Genomic DNA, 7,209 nt, shown 5'->3' with positions numbered 1-7,209 from the left:
TAGAAACCAAAGACAGGTGGTAGGCGCTGGCGAGGATGGCAAGGTAGGAGAAGGGGTGTGGTTTTGGCAGCCATCTTAGAGTCAGGCACGTCAAGTCTATTAGTCTCCATTAACATACCACTTTTCCTGGTAAATAGCAGCGTGCTTCAGATAAGGGCAGACATATTGTAGATGTAGTAAGTTGCACTCAGGCACACTCGCTGTCTGAGCAGTCCAAGATTAAGTGTTGCCTCATCAATAATCGTCACCTTGCTCTTGTAAAAGAAGGTGAATCTCAGTGTCACAACACCCAGGGAGGAGCTTTGATCAGGTTCTGTAATGTCTCGTGTTGGCAGGTCTAATAGGCTTATAACACGCTGTGTGCACCACCAGGATAAGCGTAAGTGCAGCTTCTGCCCGCGAGAGATATATTGCGGGTGCCTCAAGATTCAAAACACCTCATACTGCAGGCCATACAATTGCCCAGGCACAGCTCACGGCAGCTCTGTGTCTTTCAATTGGAGGACGGGTGACAGTATAAATGTCTCTGGGTTAACCACTATGACCGAGCATCTGGGGCGCCCCACATGTCGGTCATTGCTGCCAGATACAATTACGGCCCGGCGCTCGCTTTCCAGAACAGTAGTATGCAGCCCAGACCGGTACAGAAGGCTCAGTTCAAGTGCCGGATCTCTCGTCCCTCACCTTATTTAAATCATCTGGCGTGTCCCGGGTCTCCGCCTCCGTGGTCGTGTAGAGGAGTCCGGTTCACGGCATAGAGCGTCCGCGGCTCAAAGCCAGAAAGCCTCCAATCTCTCAGAGCAGTAAATCATTGCTGATGTTGTCAGGGCTCATCAAAGGGTTTCGTGGTGGCCTCACGATATGCGCATCACAGCTGGAGAAAGACGGAGGCCGCCATCTTGCCTCAGAGTGGGTGATGGCACACATTCCGCGCATAAACAGCTCTCGGCGATCATGTAAGGTTCCGGTGCCAGCGCCGCCTCCGCTAGGGAGGCACTGCTCCCCACTGCATTTTTGGGGTTAAAGGGTGCCGTCACTCTGCCGCAATCGGCTCCGACAGGGGTCCCTGGCCAGAGACCCGCGATTATGCAGCCGCCATTCACGGCGGTTAGCCACGCCCTCCCTCTAGTTGGTAAGAATATACAGATCTGGAAGAATTAAGCAGTCCATTACTCGCCATTTCCTTAGTCACTGTAGTTTAGTCATACGAACATTTGTTGCATTTACAAAATAGGCGATTTCATACTCTCATCTCTTGTCTATCCATTCTCAAGCATTTACTCTATGAAGTAACACTTTTGTTGCAAGACTAATCAAGTAAGCTACAAACGTCAAAGAAGGCAAGGTATTTGAGTGTTGAAACACAAGTGGTAATTTTATAAAAGGGTCCCAGTTCATATTTTCATACTAGGAAAGGGAGCAAAGTTTGAGGCCTTCATGAAATACAGCTCATGCACGATGAATTTGTACTGAAATATGAATCTCACATTACATAGAATGATGCATTAATTCTTCAATTAAGCATATTAATATCAGTTCATTATGAAATCCAATTAGTTCATTTAAGTACAGGGTACCCATAAAAAAAATGTTTAATATTCATTTTCACCTCACATATAGTTTTGTAAGTTTCTTTTGCACTTTATATGCTATTACAGCATACAAGATGTAAAAGCACATCTGAAATGAACTTTATGAAGTGCAAATCATAACATTACCTCGTACAACACCTACTTTTCTTGTCAATGTCAGTGCTCAAGTTACACATTCTAGTATTAGCTGTTTTCTAACACATGAAGCAATTTTATTCTCACATAGAAATTTACTGTGTTGTTTATTTATCATGTTTAAGTATAAGAACACATGCCATTAAGTTGTCAGATTTCACATCTACTTATTGACTGTCTGGTGTTATTGGAAAATTACTTCTAACATTCTGCATGCTTTTGCAATACAGTATCTAAATCAAACTTCATGTATGTGTATTTCTTCATACATGGAGCCTAGCACACATGTGTCATTATTGTTTAAATGGCGCTGCACTCATATAATTACCCGTATGTTAACCCTACGTGTGTACTGCATAACAGAATATGAATGAAATTGACACCGTTTTCCCACAAACATCGTGTGGTCAGTTTTTTGTTAGTGATGCAACTGTGTATTGCCACGAAACTATGTATGTAGACACGTCAGGTGACATAAGGGCTAAGGGTGGAAACGCTAAGGGCTACATAGGATTGCAGGGAGATTACATTTTGACACCTTAATTTGGGGCGTATTCTACTCTATAAACAGGTAGAAATGACTGTAACAGACAGTGCTACCTAAATCTACTTAATTACTTCACTATGCTCCTTACAAAGTATCGTGTCACACGTATTTGGATCACATATAAGCGCGCTACATGTATGCCAAAGATGGGCAAACTGAAATCCTGCCAGCCAAGATTCTCCTCGGTTTCCATCTAGTATAATGAATAAAACCTCAAAACAAAGCTTATAGCGAAAAATACTCCATTGTCACATAAAATAGGCTGCTCTCCTGGGGTCACAAGATTGTTTACATGCGACTGCGCATTGTCTTGCCCCACAGTAAGCGTGTAAGTAATTGGAAACCGTCTCTTTGCTCCTACGCCCGTGGTTCACTCACTTGTCATATTAAAATGGCCCTATGGCTCGCCTGTACTCCACGTTCCTCACAAGGCATTTGTCTAGAAACATTCAAAGGTCTGCCAAATTTTCGGCAGTTTGTTGGGGGGTGGGCGGCGGAGAGAGGTGAAGCATGAGTGCGGAAGCGAGCTTTTGGCAGCTAGTTGATGGGGGGAGGTCAGAATGCGCGCGCGAGCAACCCGACCGGTGAAGCTCAAGCCTCAGACTTAACCCGTTGAACAGCTAGTGACGCGCTGGAGGTGGCAGCTCGCGCAGGCTCGTCACAGAGCGTCACTTCCGACTTCCATTATGGTCGACGGGCGTATATGGGAGATTGCGCAGAGTCACTGTCACACTGTTTGCCATGTGACGAGGAGGCGGTTCTCGGTTCAAGGGGTACGTTTCTGCAGTGGGAAGTGTCTGTCTAGAGCGGGCCGCCTCTGTCTGGGCTAGGGGCAGGGTTTGGGACAGCACGCATCCCTCTATGGACCTGATGCAGCCACCTTGCTCCGCCTCTGGCCAGAGCAGGCCTGGCACGGGATGCGCTGTAACGGCTCTTTGAGACCACAGCGCACTCTCTCGGCCCCGGGTCGCCCTCTTCGCAAAAGCGGGCAGCTGTGCCTTCATCCACCGGGCCCTGTGTTTGTGAGTAGCGAGCCGCAGCGCGTTTGGTTATCTGCATGCCTGCGCCACGTATATCGCATCGACAAGTCCTTCGCCGCACAACAACATCTAAACTGTGTGTTGTGTTTAAGTTAGAATTAATTTACGTATTGTAGCGTGCACTTTGTGGCATCACTGATGACGCTCGGAATCCCCGAGTGTCATCGGTGATCAGTTGGAGATTTCACCGGTGGAGTGCAGCTGTGCGTAGCTGCGTTGCTGTGCTGGCTTCGTTATTCTGAGCAAAATAAATATCTTGACCTACAACGATTCTCGGAGTATTTATCACAAGACTGTGTGATGAGTTATAGGCAGGGCGAGTTCAGATACCACGAGAAAAACTGGTTTTAAAACGTTACGTTAAGTGGGATGAAATGCAATCGTGGTATTTTATATAATGCCCCCTTTGTTTAACGCTTTACCCAGTAGAGGTGTTACTTAGCCAAGTATACAGTCATACAAGAATCAGTGAGCGAGTCGCTTCTGTGCACATTGATTCAAACTATTGATGGACGAAGCAGGTTTACGTTTCTTTGTAATACTCCTAGTGAACCCCCTCCGCCTCAATTGCATCATTAATTGGTATTTCCATTTTTTAGTTGAAGAACATGAGAAAAGCCTGAACGTTTCTTTTTCTCCACAGCATCTTACATATTACTGTAAGTCTAGTGCCCCCGGCTTCAGAAATCCGCTTGGACTTTGCGGATCTCGGTGAGGCAAATTTAGGCTTTCATCCTTCCTTAATCTATAAAATGAACTACCCCGTTTAAGGGTACAGCCTAACAATTAAGCGCATGGACACAGTTGTTTGAGTCCACTATTTTTTTAAACTAACTCGGTAGGTTGCATCGTTACTTAGGTGATCTCCTTACAATCTTTTCCTGTGTAAGCCTTTGAGGCTGATCAGACGAGACCCTCTCAAACCTTGATCCTAGAAGCCAAAGAAGTATTTCACAACATCTGCCGAAAATTATTCTGAACACCTATTTCTTAGCTTTTCTAATGTTCTATAACTGGAAGTTCAGAATATCACAATACTATTTATTTGCAAGATATCTAATTTTGTGAACTCAAGGATCGTTAATGATGGTAGTGAACAGCTAAAGTACTATGGTGCTTACTACCTGAATCGAAGAATAACATTGGCCATTTGGTGACAATCTCTCAATTGCTTATTTGAAAATTACGCCAAATTCTACCATATATTGAATGATTATGAAGAAATATTCATCCACATAGAATTCTTTATAATCATTTAAACACATTTTACAGTACTTTGACTCAAGGGGTTCCAATAATAAGCTGCACCCAATAGTGTTGAAACGGAGTCTTGACGTGTATTTAAATATACTTGAAAACATCAGGACTTCAGACCAGGGCTGGAGTCATAATAAAGCTTACTACATAATGAGAAAAAGACTTAAGTGGAAATGAACAGTCTGAATCTTCGTACATAAACACGTATGCTTAAAGCCTGGGCCCATCAATAAGCAAGGATGCTCAGTACTTGAGGATTAACTAAGAAGAAGTCTTACTCACTTCAGTGGTACTCCATTTTGTGGATTTCGGAAGAATTAAGGGGCAAGTGTGTTTTGCTGCAATACAAAAGTGACTTACTGGCGACCTGTGCTTTTCAGTGGCTCGTTTTTGATTCAAGGAGTAATCTAAAGAATTTTGCAGAATTATTTTATTCGTAGTTTTATGTAGCTCAGTGGCACTGAAGTGTGTCTTGTGTGAGGGATTCATTTTCGGATTAGGGTGTTGATAATTTTGTTACATGATTGGGATGCTTTGCCTGCTACTCCAAAATCTACTTTCGCATTTGCTGTTTTTAGGAACTATCTGAATTTGAGTTTCAAATCCCTCTAATCTCGCAGTCTGACCTTTTTGCAGCTCCAGGACGCCCTGATCCCTAGCAACAGTACTTCTTAAAAGTTTTATTCATTCATTCATTCATTCGCAAAAACAAGCCAGAGAATTGACGAAAAGTGAAGTAATGAAAATATGTAAAGTTCTAGAGCATTTTACATAAAACCAAATATATCCCAATGCAAGACAAACCCAAAATTACGTACATCCTTTTAAAGACCCAGCATGCCAATGGGTAGGTTACTTGCTGTGTCTCACATAAAGACAAACTTTTTCAAGGAAAAATGTGTGTACAGTATTTAGAACAGAAAGACAACACAACTATATGCTGTGTAAGAGTTTGTGCTTTCCCAGCCCCTATAAAACAACACAGTGGTGTATTACATCTGAAGGAGTAATCTGCGTGAAACCTTGGGTTCAAATCTCAAAAGGCTTACTGAGCCTTTCGTTTGCTGATATTGATAAAGACTACAGTGCAGTCCATTCTAGAAATAGTATTTGCAGGGCTACAAGCCTGAAAACATTTTACGTGAAAAGGGCATATTAAGTAGTAAATAGATGAATGTCTACCACTAGAAATGTTTGCAATTTAACAGAAAATGATTGTCGGATTCCGTTTGGTAGTAATACAAAACATATTTTATTGGTCTCTACTGGCAGCTGTGGGAGGACAGTGGAAAATGGCACGGGTGTGCCAGATGTGCGTTCCCAGTGTGCTGAATTATAGGGACTCAAGCTGCACTTTGCCAGTGAGGCCCTAAAAGCACGCATTGCACCTGGAGTCGCTTGTTTTTTCGTTCAGAGTGGGAAGTGGCCTGGAAGTCATGCCCCACCGTCCTGCTTTGTACGCAGTGCAAGTTTGATTTGAATATGACTGGCCCACAACTATAAAAGTACAAACGATCTATAACGTTTTACAGGGAATGTGCCAAGAGTGGTTCGGTTTGATGCAAATATTTCTTTCCGTCGCATTTGTGCTGTCATAGGCTTGTAACAAGGACGATATTTTTTTCGGGATTCAACCTCGTCCAACTATAAAATGTGAACTAAGCCTTACGTTGCATGCTTTGTAATATATAGCCCACCCAGTTGCCGCTAGGAATACGTGATGGGCCATTCTGAGGATCATGACACCATCATGTGCAAGACATCTTCCGAAAATAACATCTTAAGTACTTGAGGTGTTTTTGCATAGGGAAAAACAGATTTTGAATTTGTAATCTAATCTGGAACTCTCTAATTCAAAGTTCGTTTCAAATATTTTCAACTGTTTTGGGTCCATATTTTCTGTCTCAATATAGAGGTCACGGATCAAATGAGTTATTCCTCTGAACTTCCATCTTACCATGCTGAGCAGGGTCTCTTTGGTGTTTTGGAGAAAAGTGTCTGGCGCTCTGTCCCACTCTTCACAAGCTTGGAGGTGAACCTTAACCAATCCTCAAACCCGACCAGTGTTGGTCTGACCACCAGTCCAGAAAGCCCAAGGACTAGACGTCGAGGTGGCTACTCTCCCCCGGCACCACATTAAGCCATCTTTTACAAGGAATTTGTTAAGGATTTGTATGGAGGTCAGGGACCAGCTCTCTCCCCCTGCAGCTCCGCTGGTGAGTGCCACTGCCCGCTCTGCGGCGCACTCTGCATTGTCAGGAGGTCGAGGCCCTCTTCATCCTCTGTTTGTTGTCCTGTTGCTTTTCGTTCTGCCTTAATTGTAAGTGCATCACTGTAACTGTTTGTGCCTTATTGTTTTGTCTGTTTAGTTTTTACTTTATTCTAATTGTGCTGTTTCTCTGTTTTTTGCCCCATTTCTGGCTTGTTTCCTGCTTGTTCTTCCCCTTCCCGCGGCCCCTCCTCCCCGCCGATTCCCCGGTCCCGCCTCCCAGCTGCGATGCCCTCCCTACTTAATAGCGGCCGCGCACAGCAGACACGCCGAAGGCAAGCCCGCCTGCGCCCGTTTGCAACCCGACCGCGACCATGACCCCTGGATCTCCAATCATCCACAGCTACGACTCAGCCACCCACCTCGCAC

The 7,209-nt window shown here is 44.2% G+C and overlaps 1 protein-coding gene across 4 annotated transcripts in view; it reads left to right on the top strand.

The window, feature by feature from the left end:
* Nucleotides 1-2,922: 2,922 nt before the first annotated feature.
* KLHL21 (kelch like family member 21) overlaps nt 2,923-7,209 on the top strand; it is a 124,634-nt gene continuing 120,347 nt past the window's right edge. The window contains exon 1 of one of the 4 annotated variants that reach the window (XM_085604426.1): nt 2,923-3,047. The gene's annotated coding sequence lies outside the window, so the exon portion shown is untranslated. Of the gene's footprint in view, nt 3,048-3,160; nt 3,297-7,209 lie in introns of those variants that run through there. The other 3 variants (XM_085604409.1, XM_085604402.1, XM_085604418.1) reach the window with 3 other exon arrangements.

The sequence above is a fragment of the Triturus cristatus genome, chromosome 1_2 (assembly GCF_964204655.1).
Source record: "Triturus cristatus chromosome 1_2, aTriCri1.1, whole genome shotgun sequence".
In the NCBI taxonomy this organism is placed as follows: Eukaryota; Metazoa; Chordata; class Amphibia; order Caudata; family Salamandridae; genus Triturus; species Triturus cristatus.
This window is presented reverse-complemented; position numbering and strand designations above follow the sequence as displayed.